Below are 25,548 nucleotides of genomic sequence, written 5' to 3'. Positions count from 1 at the left end.
CAAGAAGCCTGAAGCAGGGCCAAAATTGAAGCCAGGTCCTCCAATTTGCAGGACCACTGGACCATCTTTCCTCTCTTCTGAGGAAGGCTGTGGTCTAATACTACCCTCAGAAGTTTCCTCCTAAGATCCCTAAAAGGCATGTACACCCTCATGAGCAGGACAAAGGATTTATTGTAGTCACTGAGCTGGAATAACATATGATATACACATGAGGTCAAATTAGACCTGGTGTATGTAAGTGGGTGAAACTCCATTGATTTTCATCTGCTTATACCAGCTCAGAATCTAACCCATGGTGTGCAATATTTTAGGAAATAAATGCTTTTGAAAAAAAATCTTCTCTGCGTAAGCAGTATGGTGTAGTCATTGCAGGGATTAATTTACCCCTTTACTGGTATAGCTCAACCCTCTCAAACCTCACATCAGAAGTTCTCCTATGTATGCCAGATATATCCAATGTATACCTACAAAGACTTTGTTTCTGTACGATATACCGTAAATACCATAGTTTTGAGGAAAACATTTTTTTTATTGAATTAAGAGACAAGGGGCAAAAGGCAGAAAGAATACAGGCAGTGCACATTTCCCAAATACCAATATTAACAGAAAGAGAAATGGAAAAGTGTTCAAGTCAAAGCCACACAAAAACTAAGACTAACCTTCAGATGTGTACTAGACCTGTATGCACAGCACTTTGATGCTAAGATTTGAAATATTAACCCTGGAGACTTCACATCTTAAAAATACCAAAGAAATAAAAGAAAATTAATGTAAAAAAAGACAGAAATAAATGATGCTTAAATAATCTCCCTAAACTATGAGAAAGTTTGACAAAGAACAGCACTAGTGGAAGGAAAGCAAAGATTTAGAGACGATCATTCATGTATTTCCATACAAAATCCAAAATAGCACAGTAACTGATGTGTTTCGCTGTGTCTGAGAATGAGTTCAAAACCGGGGTCTGAATGCAGAACAGTTTCTCTGTAAGAGAAACCCTGCAAAAGAACATATTTCCAAACATCCAAATTGAGGAATCCAACCGATGAGAACACATCCATGTGAGGGGGCAGAGAAGAAGCTGGGCAACTCCAAAGCAATGTATGCAGGGGAAAGGTTTTCAATAGAGTTTCATATCCCAAGAAGTTATGGGAACAGGGAGCAAAGGAATCTTGCTACTTGTGTTAGTTCCAATCTCTGAATTTCTTCCCAATGTCCTTTTACGGTAGTGTGATACCAGGAGAAAGGCAGCCAGTCCTCTACCAAGCAACTATAGGTGCAGTCTTTAGGATGCATACCAGATACAGAAATATGGCTTAGATCAGGAGTGGCAGACACATAGATTACAATGTTCCACTATTCTGCTTTACTTTTAGAGCAAACTAATGTATCAGTGCCTCCAGAAGCCATTCCTGACTTTCCTGTTGGACAATTCTTCTAATTCAGTACAGTTGCATAGACAGATTTCACAGAAGAAAGAAATTACTTTTTTCCCCTACACTCGTAAGTTAGATTTCTAGGGTAACATTTTCAGAAAAGTAGGTTGATCCACTTGCAGGACAGTATGCTCAATTACATGCCTACATTAGTGCATGCAATGAATACATCTACCTCTGCAAATCAGGTATTTGCATATGCTAATCACCAGTTAGCTTGGCCAAATAACCATTTACAATGGACAGATTTCCATTGACTTCAAGGGCAGTTGTGTAATTTCCTACCTCCATCCTCCCTTTCTGAAAATTTGTACCATAAAGGTCCTCTCCCAGGGAGTTACCTTCAGCACCCTACTGGGTTTACAGATATGATTAATTAAATGGTGTCTTAACCAAAACAGTGGCCACCGAGTAGCGAATAAAATTTGTTGCCAAAGACGTCAAACCAAAATTACAATGACTTCCTTTTTCTTGCATAAATATAAATTAAAAAATATTTTTTTTACAAATTTGGAAAAAGAAATATGTAATATACAAAAAAATGACAAGCTAAGTAGATGTAAATATAAATTAAAAAGCAACATAAGATCAGTTAAAAACATTATAAAAAATAAGATGCCCTTAATAGCTTCTCAGGCAGCCTCTGAAAGAGAAAGTAGAAATATAAAGGATTATTCAAGATGGTTTCATTTTAGTGGAATTACATAAGCCATTTGTAACAAGATCTGGAAGGAAGAAAAATATTCTGCTCACAAACTTAAACCCCGATCCTGCAAACACAAATACACATATGCTTCACAGTGTTTGCAAGACAAGGGGCATTCTTACCTGGCTAAACTTCAGCATCTCTCTGTCTCATGAGTCAGCTAAGAGGAGGGGAGGAGAAGGAGAACATTTACAAAGACATGTAATTTACATTTTGAATAATGTAGCATTGTGACTGGTAATTCTGGCATTCAGAGTTAGAGAATACGATGGATAAGAATATACATAGTCTTGCGTTATAAACTCCTGTTTTCACTAGCCTCTCACTTTTGCAATTCTTCTCTGTTTTGGCTGAAATTTTCCACACTCCCATCAGAGCCCAAAGGTAAATGATGTTAAGAAAGTTGAAGTAAAATACACTTTAGTGGATTTTGAAATGACCTGAAATGACTAGAATAAAATAGATCCTTTTTCCCACTTAAAAAAATGAAGACGCTCCCCCCCCCCCTGCAAAGCTAGGAACTGTCTATGTGGTAATCTGCAATGATAACTATGGGTGTGAACCTGTGCTCACTGAAGTCAAAGACAAAGCTCCCATTGACTTTAATTGCGCAGGACCACTAGATAAGGGTCTAGATACCTGACTAAACCATAACGGACCTCCATCAATCCTTCCCATGAGGCTCTGAGGAGGAAATCCCCATGACATTCCCCTTGCTGAGACTACCCTTCCCAACCCAAAATGGCAATACAGCATATACAGCATAAGGACTTGATCGAAATTTTCATTCAGGGTTGTGAGATTTTTTTCCATTAACTTCAATGAGATTTAGCTCAGTCCTAAGGACCAGATTTACAAAGGTATTTAGGCATCTAAAGATGTAGATAAACACCCAGACATCTAACTCCATTGAAATCAATGGGTGTAAGGCACCTAGGGACAGATTTCTTGGCACCTAACTCCTACTGATTTCATCAAAAATATAGAACATTTTGGGAAAATTTCCAAGAAAAGGGTAGATTTTCAATATCACTCAGTGCTGGCCTAACTCATCTCCCAAAATCCGATCTGGTCTCTAATTCCCATTGATTTCATTGGGAGTCAGGCACCTAAACACCTTTTAAAATCTGGCTCTTACTGCCTATATGCAGTGGCCTTTAACTTTACTACAGGTGTTTATTTTGGACAGAACATAAAGGTAAATTTGGGTGGAAAATTTGAGAATCATCTTGGGAGCCTTTTCAAAGTTAAAATATCTGGATAATTTTCAGTGCAGAAAAGGTCTCAGAGATGTTTGGTAAAATCTGATTTCATCATTTTTCAATTATAGAGATTTTGTTTGGGATTTCAGAAATGTTTAGCACTGGCCAGGGGCGGCTCCAGGCCCCAGCATGCCAAGCACATGCTTGGGGCGGCATGCCGCAGGGGGCGCTCTGCCAGTTGCTGGGAGGGCAGCAGGCGGCTCTGGTGGACCTCCCGCAGGCATGCCTGCAGAGGGTCCACTGGTCCCGTGGCTCTGGTGGACCTCCCGCAGGTATGCCTGCGGGAGATTCACCGGAGCTGCCTGCCACCCTCCCGGCAACCGGAAGAGCATCCTCCCGTGGCATGCCGCCATGCTTGGGGTGGTGAAATATCTAGAGCTGCCCCTGGCAGTGGCCTTACATTGACCCAGGGAGAGTTAAGCCAATCATGAGTGTGAGGTTGCCAACCCTCCAGGATTGCCCTGAAGTCTCCAGGAATTAAAGATTAATCTTTAATTAACGATTATGTCATGTGATGAAATCTGCATGAATTCATCCAATCAAAGTTGGCCACCCTAGTGAGCGATACTGAAAATTCCACTCTGCATTTGAAATTTTCCCCAAAACATTCTGATGAAATAATGAAAAACAAACACAATTTTTTTTTCACACTAATTCAGAAGAACATGTTTTCATATCAATGCACATCAAATAGAAGTGAAATGAAAATGTTTCAAGTTTGAGACTTTTTTCTCCTCATTATCTATTTACTCCTGGAAAGAAGGTAGAAAAGAGGGAGGAAGGAAACAAAAAAAGGGAAACCAAAAAAATTTCATTTTGCTCAGTTCAAATTGAAATGAATTTTTTTTCATTTTAAATTGTTTTGTCCAAAATCTGGAAATTTTGAATGATGCGAAAATTGTATACAGAAATGTCCATACTGTTTGAAAAGGCATTTTTCATTGAAAAAAATGTAATTAATAATTTTCAATCCACCCTAAAAACAGGAAATATAAGGCATAACCAATCTACCATCCTAAACCATATACTTTCAGAATAGTATACAACGATATGTGTTATGCACTGCAGTGCACACTACATGTTATTCTGTTATGAGTAATGCAAGCAAGGGTAATGCAATGTAACAGATTAACATTCAGCATCATATTGTGTTCTGTTATTTTTACCCTGCTGTTTCTTTCACTCACCAACTCATGACTCACACCCTCCTCAGACTGGAATTTCCATCTCAATACTGTGTCTCATTGGGTGTGCTGTGGACTGCTATGCCCCAAGAAGCCTTCTCAAGAACAGCACCACTGTCTCTGCTCCAGGTCACTCTAGAGAACAAAAGAATGCAACGTCACCTATAATATGGCATCACAATTACTGTGGCTACAGTGGTCTGTTTAGCAAAGTGCTTTTAGCATTCAGTGGGGTTAGGGCATTGATTTAGCTTATTACATAGGTGTTGACACTTAGGAACCTAGGTGATAGAAACACCAAAGACAGGTAGATAATACAAATACAGAGAGACCATCGGATGGATAACCTACATTTCAGAAACCTTTATGAAGGCTCTAGTGAGATAGGCAAATGAAGTTCAGTGTGGATAAATGCAAAATAATGCATGATGGAGGGAAAAACTTAAATGACTCCTAAACCTTACAAGGTTCTAAATTAGGTGTACCAACTTAAGACAGTGACCAGGGTGTCAGTGTAGAAAGTTCAGTGAAGACCTGTGTTCCATGGGCAGCTGCATTAAAAAAAGAAGAAGAAAAGAAACCTACCGCAATGTTAGGATGCATAAGAAATGAGATGGGGAATCAAACTGAAAATATTATAATGCCTTTATTCAGTGATGCCACCTGGTCGGGAATAGCATGTGAAGTACTAGTCATCCCTTCTCAATCCATGACCTCTTCCTCTCTTTTCTCTTTTCGGGCCAGATTGTGGTCCAACCCTTCGTGGCTACACTGGGGCATAAGACCCTCCAACCTTCCCCCAACCCACATCACTGCTTAGGATGTAAATGGGAAAGCAAGCTCCATATAGCCACTACTGCCACTGCAATCAAATGGGTGTGGGTGGAAGCAAAGAGGGGTAGAAAGAGGGAGAATTCTTGGCTCCACTCCACGTACTGTGTGAGCCTGTGAAACTGAGCTGGTATGGACAGGAAGTAATTTTCCTCTGTTATGGGGCCGTAGCAGAAGACTTGCCCATGCAGCAAAGAGGAACAAAGAGGCAATTGGACTTTCTGAGTTACAACTTCTTCCCTGCGTGGCTGCTGAGGCTGCACAGATATGCACTGCCCTTACACAGGGCTGTGCCTAACGGCACAATCTAGCTCTTCATCTCTCCAGTGCTTCCAATCGGATCCCTCGGCCCTCTGTTCTCTCTTAGTCTTTCATGACTGGACTTACAGACACCCACAAAAACCTTCTTGAGGAGACACTGAAGAATGCTGCACTCCCGTGAAAGTTACATGATGTTCTCTGCAGATCCATTAGCCTTGTAGCAAGCTTAATCTTCTGTCAGTTTAATTTTCAGCAGGTTCTTCTAGGTGCACTGCTGATGGTGAGCTAGACAGTCAGACAGCAGTGTCAAGTGGCCTGCCACTGCCAGAGACACTTTACTGCTCTACATGCTGATGCTACCTCAGGTCACCCGTTGTGTCCTCTGTCCTACTCTCTCACCCAGCCCAAAGCTAGAGTACGACTGACTGGCTGGAAGGGAGTGGATGTGCATCAGAGGGAAGGAAGATTGAAAGCTTACTCATACTCCCCAAATGCAAATATCAGGGCCTTCCCTCAGTCCAAATAGCAGGACATCCTGAATGTGAAAGCATGTCCTTAGCACACTAGTCATGTCATTGCCTCCCACCATCTTTCTCAGCTGTAGAAACCCTGAAGCAGGAGCCTGAAGAGGCGTGGTTACTGACCTGAAATGAAACCCATTGCCATTTTAAAGACAATTTTTTTAGTGGGAAAGCTAAGGGAATCAAAGAGGCCCAAAGAAGAAGCAGTGCTCTCAAAGCAGTGCAGCATCCTGCTGTCAGAGCCTGTGAATGTTCGATCCCAGTGGCAGCATCTCAGTATCTTGGTATTACTGACTCAGATCAGTAACAGGTTGTGCTTGTCAAACCCTGATCAGAGGCACTATTCAGCAACATCTGTCCTGTGCTTTAGTCTCTTGTCCTGAGCCTATATTTTTCCTGAGCTTGTAGCTCATTTATCTTGAACTAGTACCACCCTACCTAGGTCATTCCAACATCTAACTGTCTGATTTGAGTGGGACTCTGATACTATCTTGTTAGATTCTCCCAAGCATCCTAGCCTTTTCCCACCATCTGAGAGGTGCAAAGGGGCTGGAAAGCAGCCAGTCTGGCCACTGCTGTGAATCCTCCTGGCAAGGGGAAGCTCTCCACTGACACAGAGCTGTGTAATGAGGCCTTGTGCTAGACCCATCCCATCCACTCAACCTCAGCATAGGGAGAGGGAGGCAGCTTGGGTGAAATACACTATGCTCTATCTGTGACTCAACTGATATATGGACCAGCAAGGAACATAGCCAGCTGGCAACAGTTAGAGCAGCCCTCAGGTTGCTCTCACCTGTGCAAGGGTGTCATTGATCAGCTCTGAGAATCAGGGAGCCATAGTCAGCTTCCTATTTCCCCTGCTGTTTTGTTGAGTTAAATGGAAGTGCAGTGAAGTTGAACCATCAGGGCTTGACAATAAATTATTCTGGATCATAAGGGCCTGAAAATACTTTGTTCCTTAAGGACAAGTCCTATTTTAGTGCAAGACCTATAGGTAGCTCCCTCACTCCTAGTTTTGATACCAAAGATGTTTCTTAATCTACTAACTGGTTTGTCTTTCTTGTTTGAAAAGAAGTTTTAAATAGGCAACCTAGGAAAGATGTAACTAGGATGATGTTCTCTTACATGTTAAGGCAAAGGAACTGGCACCTAGGGGGTCTGGACTCCTAACCCTCTCAGTTGCTATCTCTCATTGACTAGATTTGACCAAGTCACTTGACTTCCATGCACCACACAATGGCAACTTCATGGTATATGAAAGACCACACTAGAATATAAATGTTGGCTTGGCTTGAGATGCACTGAAGAAAAGCGAACAATGGTTCCATGTCTAGTTGGCAGCCAGCATCAAGCAGAGTGCCTCCGGGTTGGTTCTGAGGCCAGTTTGGTCAATATCTTCATTAATGATCTGGAGCAGGGGTCGGCAACCTGTGGCACACGTGCCAAACATGGCACACGAGCCGATTTTGAGTGGCACGCAGCCGCCTGCCGCAATCCTGGCCCCTAACCCCACTCAGTTGCCGCAGTCCTGGCCCCTAACCCCACTCAGTCCCCTCACCCACCGCTCTCCCCTGTGGGTGCAGGAGGCAGAAGCTTGGTTCTGCGGTAGCCAAGCTTCCCTCTCCCCCTGCTTCTTCCCCCAGCGTAGTGCTTTCCTGCCCCTCCCCCTCTCCTTCCCTGTGCCAATCAGCTGATGGCCCTAGCGAGGGGGGGGGGAGAGCAACAGTGTGCAGGCAGTTCCCTAGAGGGGACAGAGAGAGGTAGGGACGGAGTCTTGGGGAAAGGGGTGGAACAGGCATATCTCTACGAGCCGAGCACCCCAGCCCTCTGCCCTGATCCCCCCCACACTGTCTTCTGTCCTACACCCCCCACACTCCCCAGCCCTCTGCCCTGACCCTTGAACCCCCCCACACCCGCAGCCTTCTGCCCTGACCCCCCCCACAGCCTTCTGCCCTGCACCCCTCAAGTCTCCCAGCCCTCTGCTCTGAACTCCACCCACCCCAATACATACCCAGCCCTCTGCCCTGCACCCCCACAGCTCCATCCCTCTGCCCTGACCCCCCACACAAACTCAGCCCTCTGCCCTGACCCTTGACCCCCCCACACCCAGCCTTCTGCCCTACACTCCTCACACACCCAGCCCTCATCCCTGAACCCCCACCCCCAGCCTTCTGCCCTGACCCCTGAAACCTCCCCATCCAGGTCTGGGGTCCCGGCCGCAGGACCTGCTCAGCCTGCTGCTGGCCTAGGTGAACAGAACCCCAGGCTGGCAGTGAGCTGAGCAGGCTGGCGGTGTAAGATCTGCATTTTAATTTAATTTTAAATGACGCTTCTTAAGCATTTTGAAAACCTTGTTTACTTGACATACAATAGTTTAGTTATATAATATAGACTTATAGAAAGTGACCTTATAAAAATGTTAAAATGTATTACCGGCACGCGAAACCTTAAATTAGAGTGAATAAATGAAGACTCGGCACACTGCTTCTGAAAAGTTGCCGACCCCTGATCTGGAGGATGGCATGGACTGCACCCTCAGCAAGTTTGCAAATGACACTAAACTGGGAGGAGTGGTAGATACGCTGGAGGGTAGGGCTAGGATACAGAGGGACCTAGGCAAATTAGAGGATTGGGCCAAAAGAAATCTGATGAGGTTCAACAAGGACAAGTGCAGAGTCCTACCCTTTGGATGGAACAATCCCATGCACTGCTACAGACTAGGAACCGAATGGCTAGGCAGCAGTTCTGAAAAGGACCTACAGTGGATGAGAAGCTGGATATGAGTCGACAGTGTGCCCTTGTTGCCAAGAGGGTAATGTCATTTTGGGCTGTATAAGTAGGGGCATTGCAAGCAGATCGAGAGACGTGATCATTCCCCTCTATTCGACATTGGTGAGGCCTCATCTGGAGTACAGGGTTAGTGCATGAGCCTCTACTGCATGAGTTAAAAGTCAACTGGCTGTTAGCTAAGGCTATAGAGCAGACTCAATCTCTCTCTCCCTAAGTGGTCTCAGTGCCACTAGATGAGACAGAACACCATACCCAGAAGGTGTGTGGGTTACATGTGGTACCAGCATAACACAGTAACAGCATAACAGCCAGTACAACCTGGTAGTGTAATACAGCCTACACTGACAGAAGGGGATTTTCCATCGGTATGGGAACATCACTTCCCCTAGCGATGTTAGCGAGATCAGAGAAAGTATTTTTCTGTTGACCTTGCTGCATCTATGCTGTGGATTTTTCACACCCCTGAGCGAGGTAATTCTGTCAGCCTAAATTTTTTAAGTGTAGACCAGGCCACAGAAAAGTTAGATAAAAACATAAATACACTTGATGGAAGACTGCAATATAACACTACTTCATTTCAGAGAATTCAGAAAGAGAACACATAAGAACCCAAACAGAGAGAGCGAGAGAGAGAAAAAGAAAAGCAGGTTGGTCCCTAAGGCAGTGAGGTACAACTGACCCCACCTTGCTTTAAGCTGGCTTTTTCCAGACTGACTGCATGCTAACTGACTAAGATGACCCAAATCACATAGCTTTGGTAAGAGACCTCATTCCTGCAAGCAGAACTAGAAAATGCCTCACATTTAAAATGATAGCTAGTCATTTTTAATCAGTTTCCCATACACCACACAAACAAAATTTGTTAGGTTGAAAGAATATTTCATTGTAGTCCAGTGAGCAGCCAAACTACAACATTACATTTTTGCTATACAACTTCTGCACTTCTTAAAAAATACAATAATTAAAATACCTGGCAATGAAAAGTTAAAGTGTCCAGTCAGTTCCCCATGGCTTTATAATCCTTCATCACTCACCATCCAGCCCATAAACATAACTTACCAAGCTTAATTTTGCCTCCTAAAATTTCAAAACACCTGCACAATGGTGCAAATAACACATTGCTATGAGACTGAAAAATACCATTTTGTATTCAAGGGATTCATTTTCAATAACTTCCCAGTAATTTGTTACAGTGACATCCGAATATGTTTTCAGGAGGGTACATTCAGGTTGGGTGGGTGTTGTAGGTTGGGTAAGCCAACACCGATAATTTTCACTATTGCAGACTTGAGAATAAATCATCAGTTTTCATCATGGCAAAGGGCTAATTGTGGGGTGCTCCAAGCTTCTGTACTAGGTATCATGTTGTTTAATACATTTATAATGACCTGGGAAAGGGGGTGAATAGTGAGGCAATAACATTTGCAGATGACTCAAAGTTATTTTGGACCAGAAAGGACTATAAGGAACTTCAGAGAAACCTAAACAAGCTAGCGGAATGGACAACTTGATAGCCAATGGCCAGTGAATATTTCAGGGGGGAGGGGTATTAAACCACTCTTACACTTTAAGGGTTCTAAATTAACTGTATCCACTCAAGAAAGAGATTTGATCATCATTGTAAACAGCTCAATGAAGAGCTTTGCTCTATGTGCAGCTGTGCTCAGAAAAGCAACCAAGATGTTTGGATGTATCAGGAATGAGATGGAGAATAACTAAAAAAAATTTAAGATGTCTTTGTACAAATCAATGGTGCAGCGTCATCTGGGTACTGCGTGCAGCGCCGGTCACTCCATGTCCAAAAGGGTATTGCAGGCCTAGAGGGGATTCAGAGAAAGACAATGAGAATGATCAAAGGCCTAGAAATATTGCTATATAAAAAGAGACTGAAAAGACTGGGATTGTTTATCTTAAAAAGGAGATGAATAAGGGAATACATGATAAAAGTCTATACAATAATGAATAGTATAGATAAGGTAGATTGGAAGCTTCCACTATCCCTATCTTATAACACAAGAATAAAGGGGCATTCAATCAAAATAAGAGGTGGGAAACTTGAAATCAGTAAAAGGAAATACTTTTTCACACAACAGGGAACTAAGCTGTGGAACTCACTGCCTCAAGAAGTAGTTAAGTCCGAGAAAGTAACCAGATTCAAAAAGGAATTGGCTAGTTATATGAATATTATGAATACCCAAAGTTATCATAAATGACAATAAAACATTTGAGAGGGATATTAAACTTTGTGCTTTCGGGCTTATGCCAGTCTCTAACTATTAGAGACCAGGATGAGATCTAATGGCTACTGTCAGAGGCAGGATACTGGGGTTAAACGGACCACTGTCTGACCCAGTATGGCAAGTCCTATGTTCCTAAATCAGGCCCTGTGCAACCCTATATTTTAAATTGAATGACAACTAATAGCAATAGAACTTAACCTTTTTAATAGTTGGTCATCTCAAGACAAGCATGAAGGCATCCCTTGAATTAGACACAGATGAGTTGCTTTTCAATTTTGGTGTCAATTGCAAATTGGATCATGGCTGAATGTACACCAAAGAAATGCATGACAAAAAGATGTGAGGCAGCCATACTGTGTGAAGAGATGGACATTTATTTATTATTCATTACTATTATTATTCAAAAAGCATCAGGAAACCCTAAGAGTCTTGGAAGTACCTAAAAATAGTAGGGTGCGTTACTGTTTGAAGACTGACAGATGGAACTCTACATAGTGGCAACTACATTAAAAGAAAAGTTAAGAGAGAACAAAGAAAGAGAATGTCTGAGTCCTGCTACTTTTTGAAGGAGAACATCAACAAGCTAGTATAAAGCCTCCTCATCTCTTTCAGTGGTTGCACTTTTGCTTCACCACTCTGACAGAGGGAGCTCCAAAGGCCAGAGCTGAAAATCACTGCAAAGCCAAGAAAGAAGAAAATATTTAGGATGAGATTTTCAAAAGCATCAGCTTTAGCATAACTGCACTCACTGAAATCAATGAACTTCCACTGGCTTCGTGGGAGCACAGTTATGCTAATCCAAAGTGCCTTTAACAATTCCAGGCTTATTTTTTACTGCAGTGAGTTCATTTAGAATGAATGTATCTGAACTGACATGTTTGCGCCAATAGTTATTTCTGGTACCCTTCAAAATACTTCTTAACATCCTCTTATACTGTGGTATTATGAATCACTGCAATATCAAATCATCTGTGATATACTCTCAGATTGATTTCATAGGGAATGTACAAAGCCCCACTTGACTCAGAACTCCTTCTGCAGTTCTATTTTCCAGGTTAAGCATTATGTACTGACAGTGACATCAGGCCTTATATAATTTCATGTGATGTCTTTCTAGACAGTGTAGATACTGACTGAATCGCAACTTTGCTTTAGCGTTGACAATGAATAATAATTATATTGCCTCCAGCCTTTTCCAAAATACCTTGTCATCTTACAGCTAGTTCAGAGCCACGCTGAGGCCCAATCCAGCCCTCATAGAAGTCAATGGGAAAACGCTGGTTGTAGTCAATGGGAGAAGGATCGTGCTCCTGGGGCTCAATCCTGCTCTTATTGAAGCCAATGGCAAAAGTCTCATTGATCTGTATGGTGCAAAACCAGGCCTGTGGGGTTCATGTTATAGCACAAACCAAATAGGTTTCAGCAGGTCTGTGTGTGACCTGAATTCTGTCCCTGGGTGTGCCTTCTGGGCAGGAACAGAACAGAAATTTTCACACTTTAAAGGATTTATTTTACTCTGCCAGTGTTTGCCTATAAAGCCCATGAACCTTGATGAGACCTATAGTACGTTTGCACATCAAGCACTATGATGCAACCCCAGCAGCATCTGTGCCTCCTGATGGCCTTTAATTTCCAGTGACTTCAATGGGCATTGAGGGCACTTAGTACCCAACAGGAGGTGCTCAACATCTTGCAGTATTGGGCCTTGGTGTAGATGTACAGACAGGTGAAAGTAAGCTGGTATGGTGTACCAGCAAGAGCCAATACGCCGTGCCGGACTGGACCAGCTTTCACGGCGGTGATTTAAAGGGCCCAGGGCTCTAGCTGCTGCAGGAAGCCCCAGGCCCTTTAAAGCGACACCTGAGCTCTGGCAGCCGGGCTCAGGCAGGGATTTAAATGGCCCAGTGCTCGTGCCACTGCGGGGAGCTCCAGGCCACGACCCTGCTCAGGACTCCAGTGTACTGGTAAGTCCTTTAAGTTACTTTCACCCCTGTGTATAGATGACTATAGATGGTGGGTAACATTTCACTGGTGATTTAGGAATCTAAGGATTTGTCTACGTAGTGGGTTAATGTGTTCTACAGGGGTACAATTTCTAAAGCACACTAATGTGTTGCACAATAAATGGCCATGTAGACCCTGCTGGTGTGCTTCAATGTAGTGGTCTTTCAAACAGCACTATGTTGAAGTGCACTAGGGAACCATTAGTTTGTACTTGTAGGGTCTACATGGATCAATTTATGCACAAGACGTTAGTGCACTTTACAAATCACACCCCTGTAGAGCACATTACCCCACATGTAGACAAGTCCTGAGTACCACTGGCTTTCAGTGACTTTCCTAAGCATCTATGTGACTTTTGAAAATGGGATTTAGTCCTAGATCCTCAAAAGGTATTTAAGTGCCTAAGTGCCATTGGTTTCAAAGGGTGTAAGGCTTGGTCTACACTTGAAAGTTGTACCTGTTTATCTATTTCATAGGGGTCTGGGCTTTTGTACCATTAGAGTTATATGGGCACAACCCCTACTGGAGGCATAGTTATACTAGTATAAAGGTGACTTTTATACTGGTATAGTTTATTCCCCTTCTTGCACAGAAATAGCTATACTGGTTTAAAGCACCTTTATACTAATATAACACCAGTTGAGATGTATCGCTTTGACGATACCAGTATAGTTAAAGTACTGCAACTTTCAAATGTAGACAAGGTATTAGGTGCCTAAAGGTCTTTGAAGATCTGGGCTTTAGCACTTGTCTACATGGGGAAATTTACAGGCATTTCAATTGCAGTATAATTGTACCAGATTAGTTAAACCCGATTTAGCCTCACATGAACACTGTCAATTGGAAAAAAGTGGTCTTAATTAGGTTTAGTTTAATCCACTTCCAAAGCAAATTAAACTAAACTGAATTAAATCCATTTTTATTCCAAATGAGAGCATCCACATAAATGTTTAATCCAGTTTAACTAATCTGGTTAAAATTCACATTTTTGGTTAATTCAGATTAACTCTCCTAAGTGTTCCTATGTAGATAAGGCCTTAGGCTCTTAAGGCACATAGGTGCTTTTGAAAATGTTACCCCCAATGCCTAGTTTTTATCTACACCATGAAAATTGTTGTGATATGCTGATAGAACACTCTAAATGGGTATAGTAAAGTTACACATTGAGTCCATACTGCACATCTATCTATCTAGCCAGCTAGCTCCCTTTTAAAATTTTTTCTGATAGCACTCACCACCATAGTGCCCAAGCTATGACATTAAATTCATAGGTGGATTCATACATCATATGGCAATGACCAAAATACACTTCCAGCTCCAATTATTTTATGGCATATCAACTCCAGGAATAAGCCCGTTTGGCAGCACGTTGGGCTTTTATTCTACAATGTACTTTGCATATAGATTACTTGCTTTTAGCCTGTGTACTTACTACATTATCTTAGGTTTCAGAGCGGTAGCCGTGTTAGTGTGTATCAGCAAAAACAACGAGGAGTCCTTACGGCACCTTAGAGACTAACAAATTTATTTGGGAATAAGCTTCTGTGAACTAGAACCCACTTCATCAGATGCATGGAGTGGAAAATACAGTAGCAGGTATAAATACACAGCATAGGAACAGATGGGAGTTGCCTTACCAAGTGTGAGGTCAGTCTAATGAGACAATTCAATTAACAGTAAGATACTAAGGGAGGAAAGATAACTTTTGAAGTGGTAATGAGAGTGGCTCATTTCAAAATTGACAAGAAGGTGTGAGTAACAGTAGGGGGAAATTAGTATGGGAGAAATTAGGTTTTGTAATGACCCAATCACTTCCAGTCTTTATTCAGGCCTAATTTAATGGTGTCCAGTTTGCAAATTAATTCCAGTTCTGCAATTTCACATTGGAATCTGGTTTTGAAGTTTTGTTGTTGAAGAATTGCCACTTTTAGGTCTGTAATTGAGTGACCAGGGAGATTGAAGTGTTCTACTGGTTTTTGAATGTTATAATTCCTGATGTCAGATTTGTGTCCATTTATTCTTTTGCTTAGAGAATGTCTGGCTTGACCAATGTACCTGGCAGAGGGGCATTGCTGGCACATGATGGCATATATTACAGTCTCTATGCAAAAGAATATTTTCAATTATCATTAAATACATATTTTCTTTTTAAGACAGTCACCTTTGAGGGTCACAATTCACATCCCTGACGGCTGTAAGTGGCTCCCAGTACACACATTAGGTACCACAGCTGCATCCAAATGTATTCCATTATATAGTGCATAAACTGATTTTATAAATGAGGCATGCCGGAATGTATTGTTTTCACAGTAGTTAATCAAGGAAGCAATGATGTTTTTCCAGAAACAAATAGAGTGTTTATCAAAAGTTACTTGCCATATAACAAGAGGTTTAAGTAGAGCATCAAGGTACAAAGAAAGACCTTGGGCAGATTTTTCTGCCTGTTTATATGGTCAACATCCAGATATGAAACAGCCTCTTCTTCAGTTAAGTCCAGATAACAAAGATATGTAGGCACCTAAACCCCAAATGCAGGCACCTACAACCCACTTTTAGGCTCCACAGAGATCCACAAAACTCATGCCAAACCATGAAGGCACATAAACTCATTTAGCGGCTAAGTTTTGGCAATGAAAGTTCCCTAGGGGCCTGTGATAAATGAAAGGAGGAGGGTAGCTCCTTTTTATGGACACCCAGCCAGCCAGTAGCTATAAAATCCCACTTAGTGGCTGTTCTCTAATTGCTCTATCTGCAAAGGGTTAAAAAGTCTCACTGCTATGCACAGGCACCTGGGCGAAAGAGACAATGGGGAGGCTAGAATTTTTTAAAATTGAAAGAAGACTCCTCTTTTGTCTGCCTGTGTTGTTCTCCCGGGGAGAAGTGAACAGGACAACAACTATGCTGTAAGAAGCTTGGGGCCAGATATGAAAACTTCCCAGTATCATAACTAGAAACTACTCATTTGAAACCTCAGATATATAAGTAGATCAGGAAATGTCTAGGAGGAAGCGATTAGGTTCATCTCTTTTTATTTCTTTATGGCTTGTGGACTCCTCTGTGCTAACTCCAGGCGTTTTGGTTTTGCTTCTAATCTTTAAGCTGGACGGCAAAAAGCTATTCTAGATGCTTAATCCTTGTAGTTTAGGTTTTTTTTAAATCTAGCAAATGCCTACATTCCCAGATGTATTTTCTTTCTTTTTTTAATTAATAAAGTTTATCTTTTTAAAGAACAGAATTGGATTTTTGTGTCTTAAGAGGTTTGTGCACGTTGTTTAATTAGCTGGTGGCAACAGCTGATTTCTTTTTATTTTCTCAGCTCTTCCCCAGATGGGGGGTGAAAGGGCTTGAGGGTATCCCACAGGAAGGAATTCCCAAGGGCACCTTCATGGGTTTTCAAAGGGGTTCTGCACTTGGGTGGTGGCAGCATCTACCCATCCAAGGTCAGAAAAAGCTGTAACCTTGGGAATTTACTACAACTGGAGTGGCCAGTATTAATTTTTAAAATCCTTGCAGGCCCCCACCGTCTGCACTCGAAGTGCCAGAGTGGGGATTCAGCCTTGACAGGGCTTAAGTTTCTGCCTCTGGGTACACTCAGTGCTGCCTCACTGTAGTCACCTGGGGAACTATCTTCCACCTAAACTCCAAAGCAATTCGCAGATCAGGGAAGACAGGCGTTTGGCTACCTAAGTCCTGTGCAGGGCCCAATCCGGTAGGCATGCTCAGAAGCCATCTACAAGATAGGGTCCCTTTCAAAATCCAACCAGAGGAAGAGGTGGTGGTCATGCCTGTGCCCTCTAAGGTTGGTGTCCTAATCACTGGGCTACAAAGTCATTCTCTCTCTCTGTCTCTGGCTCAATGACTCTTTAAGCATTTATCCACAGTGGAACAGTCACTGGGAGTGTGAAAGAGAGAGTGCAAGAGAGCATGATTCTGTGATCCAGTGTTAGGGCACCCATGCGGGAGATCCTGGGTGCCTAGTCCTTGCTACAATCACTCTGTAATGATCTGTCCACAGAGGAACAGCTTCAACAGCTACCTACTGGCTCAGTAATCTGGGCTTGGTTATTTGAACATTGATCATCACCTCTCTTGCCATACAAAAGAAGAACAGAAGAGATTGAGGGAGCCCCTACCTCAGATTACCCCATAGCTCCATAGTTAGAGGGGTGGATGATCTCTGTTTAAGTCCTTTCTCCCCCTGCCTCCAGCAAAAGGGAGGTGAAAAGATGGGTGGTGCCGCTGCCTCCTCCTCTGCCTGTAGTTACTGCCTGCCTAAGCCACCCTTATGAGAAACTTCTGAGGTGCCTAAACCGCCTAACTCCAGGAGAGCGGTTGTAAATAGCTAGCTGAGATCATCACCTCCCTACAGCCTGGATGTAGGCATCTGTCTCTCTGAGAGGGGTGGGGCTTAGCACACACCCTTCTCCTTGACATCACCCATTGGCTAGTTTAGGCAGCTCCCCACCTAGTGCACTGGCTCTTGGGATACTGAGCAACCCAGTGCCTAAGTTCCATTGCGGATCTGGGCCCTTGTGCCTGATTTAATGGGAGTGTTTCTAGTGACTCTAAGGGGTGTTGGAAGAGACCCTTAACGAGGGAGCACTTAACCCTCTGCATACAGCTACTGCACCAACAAAAGAACAGCGTGATGAAGCACTGTAACATACCAAATGACCAGAGTGACTGCAGGCCAGACTTTTAAAATTTTTAAAGGTATTTAGATGCCTAAAGATACAGATAAGCATCTAGTGGAATTTCCAAAAGTGTCCTACGAGGCACCTCTGTCTGCACCTCTAGGCACTTAAATACCTTCCAAAATCTGGCCCTAAATCCTTGGAGTTAAGGCACAAGACTGAGGCTCAGGAAATGTGCATCTTATTCCTGGCCCTTATGTTGTGTGGCCTTCGGCATGGTGCTTAGGGCTCAGTAGTGCCCAGTAGGCAAAGCCCTGTATTGGGAGCAATATGGAGCTCCACTACCCCAAGGGAAGTTCTAGGGAAAGTTTTTCCTCCAAAGAGGAGAACACCAACTCCCATGCCAATTCTGGAGGTGCAGCATACATGGTTGCTTGGTGCACGGGGTGGGGAGGCATCAACCAACCCCACTTAGGGGGTCTTGTGCCCCTGCAATTAAAATAAATTTAGCAATTCCACCCAGCTGGGCAGCTTGACCCTTGATCTTCCTGTGTTTCATTTTCCTAATGTGTAAAAAGGGGGTAATAATATAATCTACCTCCCTCCAAGGGGTGTTGTGAGGTTTAATAGGCCTGATCCACAGCCCACTGAAGTCAATGGGAGTCTCTCTGTTGATTTCAATGGGCTGTGGAGCAGGTTCTGGAATCACTGGATGGAATGAACTATCTTAATGGAAAGTTATTATTTTCCAGTGTTATAACAGACCCCTACTTCCCACTGGTATTTTGAAACTTCCCTCTAATCACTATTTGTTACATTGCAAAAGAAAGACGGGAAAGAAAAATCAGCATGAGCTCAATTTAGTTCCTTATGATTGTTTTCCGGAAAGCCAGTGTGATGTTTTTCACTGTTACTCAGCAACACTACCTATAGCAGTGCAAACACAAGGTAATTAGCATAGAGTGGGCCAAAATCTGTTCTCAGGATGCACCAGTACAAATCACTTGAACTGAGGTCTGTGCTGACTTACCCCATATGCAACCCCATTAATTTGAATTGGGTTGCACCTCTGTAAGTGACAGCAGAATTTGGCCTGCTCAGTGTAAAATGCTTCTGTATGCTAACTCTGTAGTTGATTTAATAAGGTAATTAAAAGGAGCACACTGGGAAGCCTATAAAACTTGTTGACATGCCCAGTACTATTAATCAGCCGCATTCATTTCTTATCATTCTAGTTTTTCCATGTATAATAAAAGGCCACGGGCCTGATTCACCTCTGTGTTAGACCTTTTTTATGCTGCTTTACTCCAATTACACCAGCATAAAACTGGAGTAATGCAGTGGTGAATTAGACACAAGAACAGTATTAGCCATTTCTTTTCATTGCCATCAGAGTTAAACCTTGGAAAATTTTCTTTTCACCATGGTCCTTTGCAGCACAGATATTTTTCTCCCTTTGGGAAGGAAATGCAAATGTGGCTGCTTATCCTTTGGTAAGAAAAGGGAATTGAATGTATCCTCACTATATCAGAATTCATTTCTACTCTTTCCCTAAAAAAAGGTGACAAGAACTACACACACCTGAGTGAAACAACTTCATTAATTAGGCTCCTTTTCAGGAAATGTACCTGTATCATATTTCCTATTCATGGGAGACTACAACTTCACAGAATCTGATATTGGCAGTTCTCCCAGGATATTTTCCATTCGCACATATTTCTAAAAATGTCAACCTCACTGTAACCATTCTCATACGGGAAGCCCAACATCAGATGTACATTAGATTGGGGGGAAAAAATCACAAAGTGCTTTTAAAAAGGAAAACAAATTTCAAGTATGTCATGTTGGCCCAAGTCTACAACTCTGTTCCAAAGATACTGAGAAACCATTTTTTGGACCCTGCGATGACACGGTCATGGTAATATAGTTTGAAAACTAGCAACAAGATCTCTGCAGTTTTAATTTATGAACAATGGATTTTAAGTGAGACCTTTATTAAGGCCTGATTCCTGCACATTAGGGTGTATTACCGAATACAGGAAAAAATCCTATACAAGGCACTAAGAACCAAGCCTACTCCCCAGTCCTGAAATTAAAAACAGCCAGTTAAGCAACTATGCATCTGGCTGAAGGAGTCTTCCCCAGAAGGGAGAGGAATGTAATACTGTGGCATGTGAATTTCGCACCAATCACCAATCCTAGATGATTTCATCGCCTGATTTTGGACCCCACCAGATCTAATTGCTTTGGAACTAGTCTCCTTGTAACTCCTGCTCAGGGTGTGAACTAAATATGGAAATACAAAACATGTGCAATTTTGCCATTTTGCATGTCAAGCATGAGGAATAAGCATGATTGGGTCCCCACACATCCTCCCTCTCCCTGCACCAACACTTCCACTCTTCCTACTTGCCATATAAGTGAGATCCCAGCTGAATAGGTATATTAAGAATGAAATAAAAACAGACCATTCTCAGGTCTACCTGAGCAGGACCCAGGGGAGGGTCAAAGGTTAACTTCAGTGGAGTTACTCCAGATTTACACTGGTGGACCTGAGAGCAGAATTTGTCCCCTAAGCTGATTGAAATTTACACTTCCTTGTCCATTTCCTTTTTTTAATTCTATATTTAGCAGCTTCTCACTGCAGAGGAATCAGTAAAAAGGCATAAATTCACCCCACAATAGGCACATCTGCTACTAACTCCAGTGGGAGTTTTGTCCACTTCCACCAGTGATGAGATTGGTCCATGAATTGCTGTTCTGTCCACTCATAAATCTGAGCCTCTTTTCTGAGACAAGCATGTGTTTCAAACATTCATATCAGTCCCCCAAGAGCTTCATAATACTAAGACATGATAATAGACTCTTTGAGGTTATATCCAGTAACAATGGACCTGAATGAACAACCTGAATTTTGAAGGGGTGAAGGCAAACCCCACCTGCTGTGTTTGGATCTGAGTCAGCTTCCCTGTCTGAGGAAGGGTGTTCTAGTGGGGTTTACACTTTCCCCCAGAGTTACAAGACAGTTCCAGTAATGGTTTATTTCCTATAGACCACAGTATAGCAATTACTGACAAAGAGAGTATCCCTGGGGTTCCAAGAGAATTCTTCTGACACTTGCAAAATTTCCCATCATTTATAAGTCCAGTGAAACTCCAGCAAGACAGCTAGTATAAAATGGCCGTTGGCAACTTAACCACCTGGTGGTTAAAACGCCAATAGCCAGGCTACAGTGTTGTTGCGTGGGTAAGATACAGAAAGGTTAGTGTAGAACATAAGCTAAAGCAGCATCCTCCTCCCCTCTTTGTTAAAGTCACAGAATCCCTTCCCTGAAATTTAACCAGTTTGGGGCTCTGTTGAATGGCAAGGCTGGGTGGAAGGGAGACAGCCAAAACCAAGCTGGGCTCTACAGCAATAACCCCTTCCAATCAATGGAAACTGATGACATATATAATAAAGTCATGTTGATAGAGTTAATATAATGTGGGACCCATAGTCCACCATTCCTAGTGGATCTGGCTTCTCCCCAGCGACACTGAACTCTGCTCCACTACCGGTCCACAGCAGGTGTGTCTACACTCCTCTGTCCTCTGAAGCTGAAAATCTGTTTGCTTTGCTGAGAGGCACAGGATGTGTAAGAGAACGCAAGTCTCCTCCTAGATGAAACTTCCAGATCCCTCAATAGGAATAGAACCCACACAGATCCCCACTGGCATTAGTCAATGTAAACACCACATTGAAATCCATGGAGCTTCCAGGCCTTTCATTACAATTTCTCCCCACACTTCTGACCCAACCACTTTTGATCCTACACTCTTGCTTTTATCACATTTCCCCTGCATATCTCCTTGATCCTATTTCTGTCCATTCCCCTCAATACAGTACCTGATTAACAAGGTTTGAATTCAATGGCAAAACAAGATGGCCAAAATTTAGGTAAAACCAAAATCTGCGACACTTCAGACCATACAAATATTCAGTCAAGTTCATTCTGCAGTAAATATATATAAAATCAGCAGAATAAGCTAAAAAACCCACAGCTACTAATAATATTTCATATTTGTGTATTTAATAATAATAGTAATTAGCACTTACATGGTACTTTACCTATTCCAAGCAATGGAGATCTGTGAACTAGTTCCACTTCACAACACTCCAGAGAGGTACATGGCTCAATATCACTAAAGATGGGGAAACTGAGAAAGAAATTCAGTGCCGTGCCCATGGTCACATTGTGAGTCATTGGCTAAGTCAGAATTCAGAACCTTCTGGCTCCTATCCATGAGCTCATTCCTCCAAACCATGCTACCTTAGACAAAGTTGTGTTGCCGCTGTGTGCCTCAGTTTCCTCATCTGTAAAATAGGGATCATGATATTGGCCTCCTTTGCAAAATGCTTTCAGATCTACAGATGAAAAGTGCTATACAAAAGCTGGATGTTTGTGTGTTTGTTATTATTATTATTAAAGGCCTCTTTTCAGACTGATCGTGTCTTCCTAATTAGTCATTTGGCAAGCAGTCTGAAACTTACCGGTGCACTAATGGTTACTTTATCTAATTAAAACGTTCCACAATTTCACTGTATAACAACAATCTATTTTCACATTAACTTTTCTCATCTTTAAATAACCCTTTTATGCCGTGAAAATTATAGTGTTTTCTAAAGCAAAAAGAAAAATCATAAAGTTCGTTCACATTAAAAACTTCCCTCAATCACTCCCCCTCAGATTTCCAAAACATTTAACAAGAGAGAGAAATTACAAGACTACACTCTTTCAGTAATGCAAATCTCTTTTCAGCTGTCCACAAAAATCACATGCATTTCCAGCTATGTGAAGGGATATGCAGATTCAGTAGCGGGGAGAGGGAGGAGGGAGAGATTTAAAAGTGCCTTGAGCTTGCCCAAGAGAGTTAAATAGAGTAGAATCTCACTAATCCCTACTAACTTTAGGGAGGGCAAAGAGAACCTTGGTGCGGATTTGTGAGGTCTGAAGATTACCAAGTACTGGAATGAAACCAGTGCAGATAATGAAATTCTACTGTACACAAAGCCTGGAATATCACCACTGCTGAACCCTCAATTGTCTGCACTACTGTCTACCTAGCCATCATATTTATAATGCCCTCATCAAGCCTGCTGTAGTTGAGTGCAAGCAAACTGCAAACCTGATTATGAGGATTTGCCATTGTACTGGTTATTGAAAGCTGGAGCAGCAAGATTATACTGTACGTGTCATCTATTTGGAATATATAATATTATAGTGGGCTTCCCTGCCTCCCACTGTCTGGGTTGCAGGTGGGCATGGTTTGAGAGATAGGTGAGGTAAAGGTGCATGGTAAAGATGAGGGCTCTTAGGTTGGCACACATTAGGTATGTAAGTGGGGTGCTCTCAGGATGGTAAGGGAGAAGGTGGTGAGGAGAGGCACAGTCAGGGTGCTTAAGGTCTCAGCTTTTGAGATGAGCAGCTGTTCGTAATTGGGGCTCTAAAGTTTGAGGCGTTCAAAATATGGGAAGGGACAGAAGCATGTGATGAAAATGTCAGTGGAGCCATATGTACATCAACCCACCTGGGCATAGGGTGTAAAACAGCACAGAATTTGACCCCTGCTATTCAGCTGCTTTCTGCAAGGTAGCGAGTGACAGTCTTCATGTCACACTGTAGCCAAAACACAGAGCCGTGATTTGTCTTTTACTTCGCCCTCATGAATGTCATCAAATGCTGCAACCCTTCTTGCTTTCTTTGGGAACCTAATCTCTTGGTGATACTAAACCTGAATTGACAGATGATACAGCAGAGGAGTTACAAGATCTTAGACATTATTGTGATAATTTGACATTTTTGGTAAACCACCTATAGGGTAGTCCATTGGTCCGTAATCATTTGAATTATCTGTATTGAGACCCCCAGTTCTTACACTGAAACAGAAACAATTTTCAGAAAATGCTTTTATCAGCTAGGAAGATAATTAATCTACTGCCAGATAGGGCAATTTCTGGAGAGCTATTCTGCTCTTGCACTGCTGAAAATTCAGCGCAACAGCATCCCAGTGAAGTCAAAGGGCCTGATTTTGATCTCATTTACGTTGATATAAATCAGGAGTAACTTCATGAAACTAATGGTATCATATCTATGCAAAATCTGTCTTAGTAAAACTAGTGGATTTCAGTGGAGATACTTTGGATTTTGGCAGCATAAATGAGAGCAAAGTGTGGCCATTTGTGTTTAACAAGTGCTTAAATAAACCTCAAAGATGGGACTAGCTATCAACTGGTAATGTGTTCTGGAGTGCAGACGGGCAAACTTTTTGCACAGCCAGATTCCCAACACTGATAATATAGACTTGATTGTCTTCTCACTTATGCTGGTGTAATTCGGGAGTAACTCCACTGAAGTAAGTGGAATGCAAAGCTGGTATGAATGAAGAATCAAGTCCCATGCCTTTATGACAGTGGGGAATTTGATAAAGTTATGCATTCCTGTTTCTGTGTGCAAAGATCTGCTGAAAATCAGGAATTGTTATTATGGGGTCAGAGTCTCAGCTGGTGTAAATCAGTGCAGCCCCATTGTCTTCAGTGAAACTATGCTAATTTATACCAGCTGTGAATCTGGCCTTTATTTTGGGGGGGTTATTTTTACTGCATCCATGATAAACATGTACAGGTACAATACACGTACATAGAAACTAAAGAACACCAAGTAAATCCACTAGATTACAGTAGTGAGAAGGAGTTGCATTCTGATGGGTAACACTAAAACTATATGAATGCTATTATCTTTTAATTTTAACCATTTTTAATATTTATAACTTAGAATTGCAATGAATTAATTATTTGGCCACAGTATTATTCATATTACTTTTTGTAGTATTCTATTCCTATAAAAGTTGTAATTACCTCTGCTTATTATTGATAATGTTATTTATATAGCAGCAGAGTTTTGTAAGAGGTTTTACAGTACAAGATATAGATAGATTCCCTGACATGGACTGATCCTGCAAATACTTGCTAGAGCGAGCATAGGGTTTACTACCAAGGGCAAACCCACCGAAGTCATGTAGCAAGCATTATGTTCCATAGTAAGTGAATGATAGGGCTAAGGCAAGAACAGTAGGGGATGGAGGAGAAGGAGTGAAAGACCAAGGAGAGGTGAATGTGTGTATCAAGAGGGCAATAAAGACAGGTACTACTAATTATACTAATAAAATTATTAGTATATGTGACAGTGTTAAACATTCCTTGACAGAATGATTTTGCCCAATGATTTTGGAGATTTGGAGACTATAATACAGTATATTCCTTCTTTCAATTAAAAAAAACGTAGCTCTATTAAGTAAGGTGGAGAGGTTGGTGCTCATGAAAATACTGGACAAAAAATGTGGCTAAAGTAACACCTGGGGCAAGCAGATGCTATTAAAGCTTTATATCGCATTTTCCCCCAATATATCTCAATTCTGACATGAATCAATCCTATTATTACAGTTAGTTTCTAGAGCACAAATTACTAAGTGTACAAAACTATATACAAAATCCATCTTTTGGGTGAGTTGTAAAACCAACATCCTGAATAGCTCCTTAAAGATCCATACTCCATAGCCCTTGAATCACACAGGTATATAGGGAGCAGCCGGAGAGAGAAGCCAGGGAATACCCACTCTAAGTAACATATTCCTTGTACGCAGCCC

General features: G+C 42.0%; 1 protein-coding gene across 3 annotated transcripts in view; it reads right to left on the bottom strand.

Moving 5' to 3' along the window:
- Positions 1–556: 556 nt before the first annotated feature.
- KCNA5 (potassium voltage-gated channel subfamily A member 5) overlaps positions 557–25,548 on the bottom strand; it is a 31,646-nt gene continuing 6,654 nt past the window's right edge. For 2 of the 3 annotated variants that reach the window (XM_030538739.1, XM_030538750.1), the window contains 3 exons: positions 4,589–4,720; positions 2,262–2,299; positions 557–2,076 (listed from right to left, as the gene is read on the bottom strand). The gene's annotated coding sequence lies outside the window, so the exon portion shown is untranslated. Of the gene's footprint in view, positions 2,077–2,261; positions 2,300–4,588; positions 4,721–10,730; positions 10,806–25,548 lie in introns of those variants that run through there. The other variant, XM_030538759.1, reaches the window with a different exon arrangement.

Source organism: Gopherus evgoodei, chromosome 1, assembly GCF_007399415.2.
Source record: "Gopherus evgoodei ecotype Sinaloan lineage chromosome 1, rGopEvg1_v1.p, whole genome shotgun sequence".
NCBI classification, from domain to species: domain Eukaryota; kingdom Metazoa; phylum Chordata; order Testudines; family Testudinidae; genus Gopherus; species Gopherus evgoodei.
This window is presented reverse-complemented; position numbering and strand designations above follow the sequence as displayed.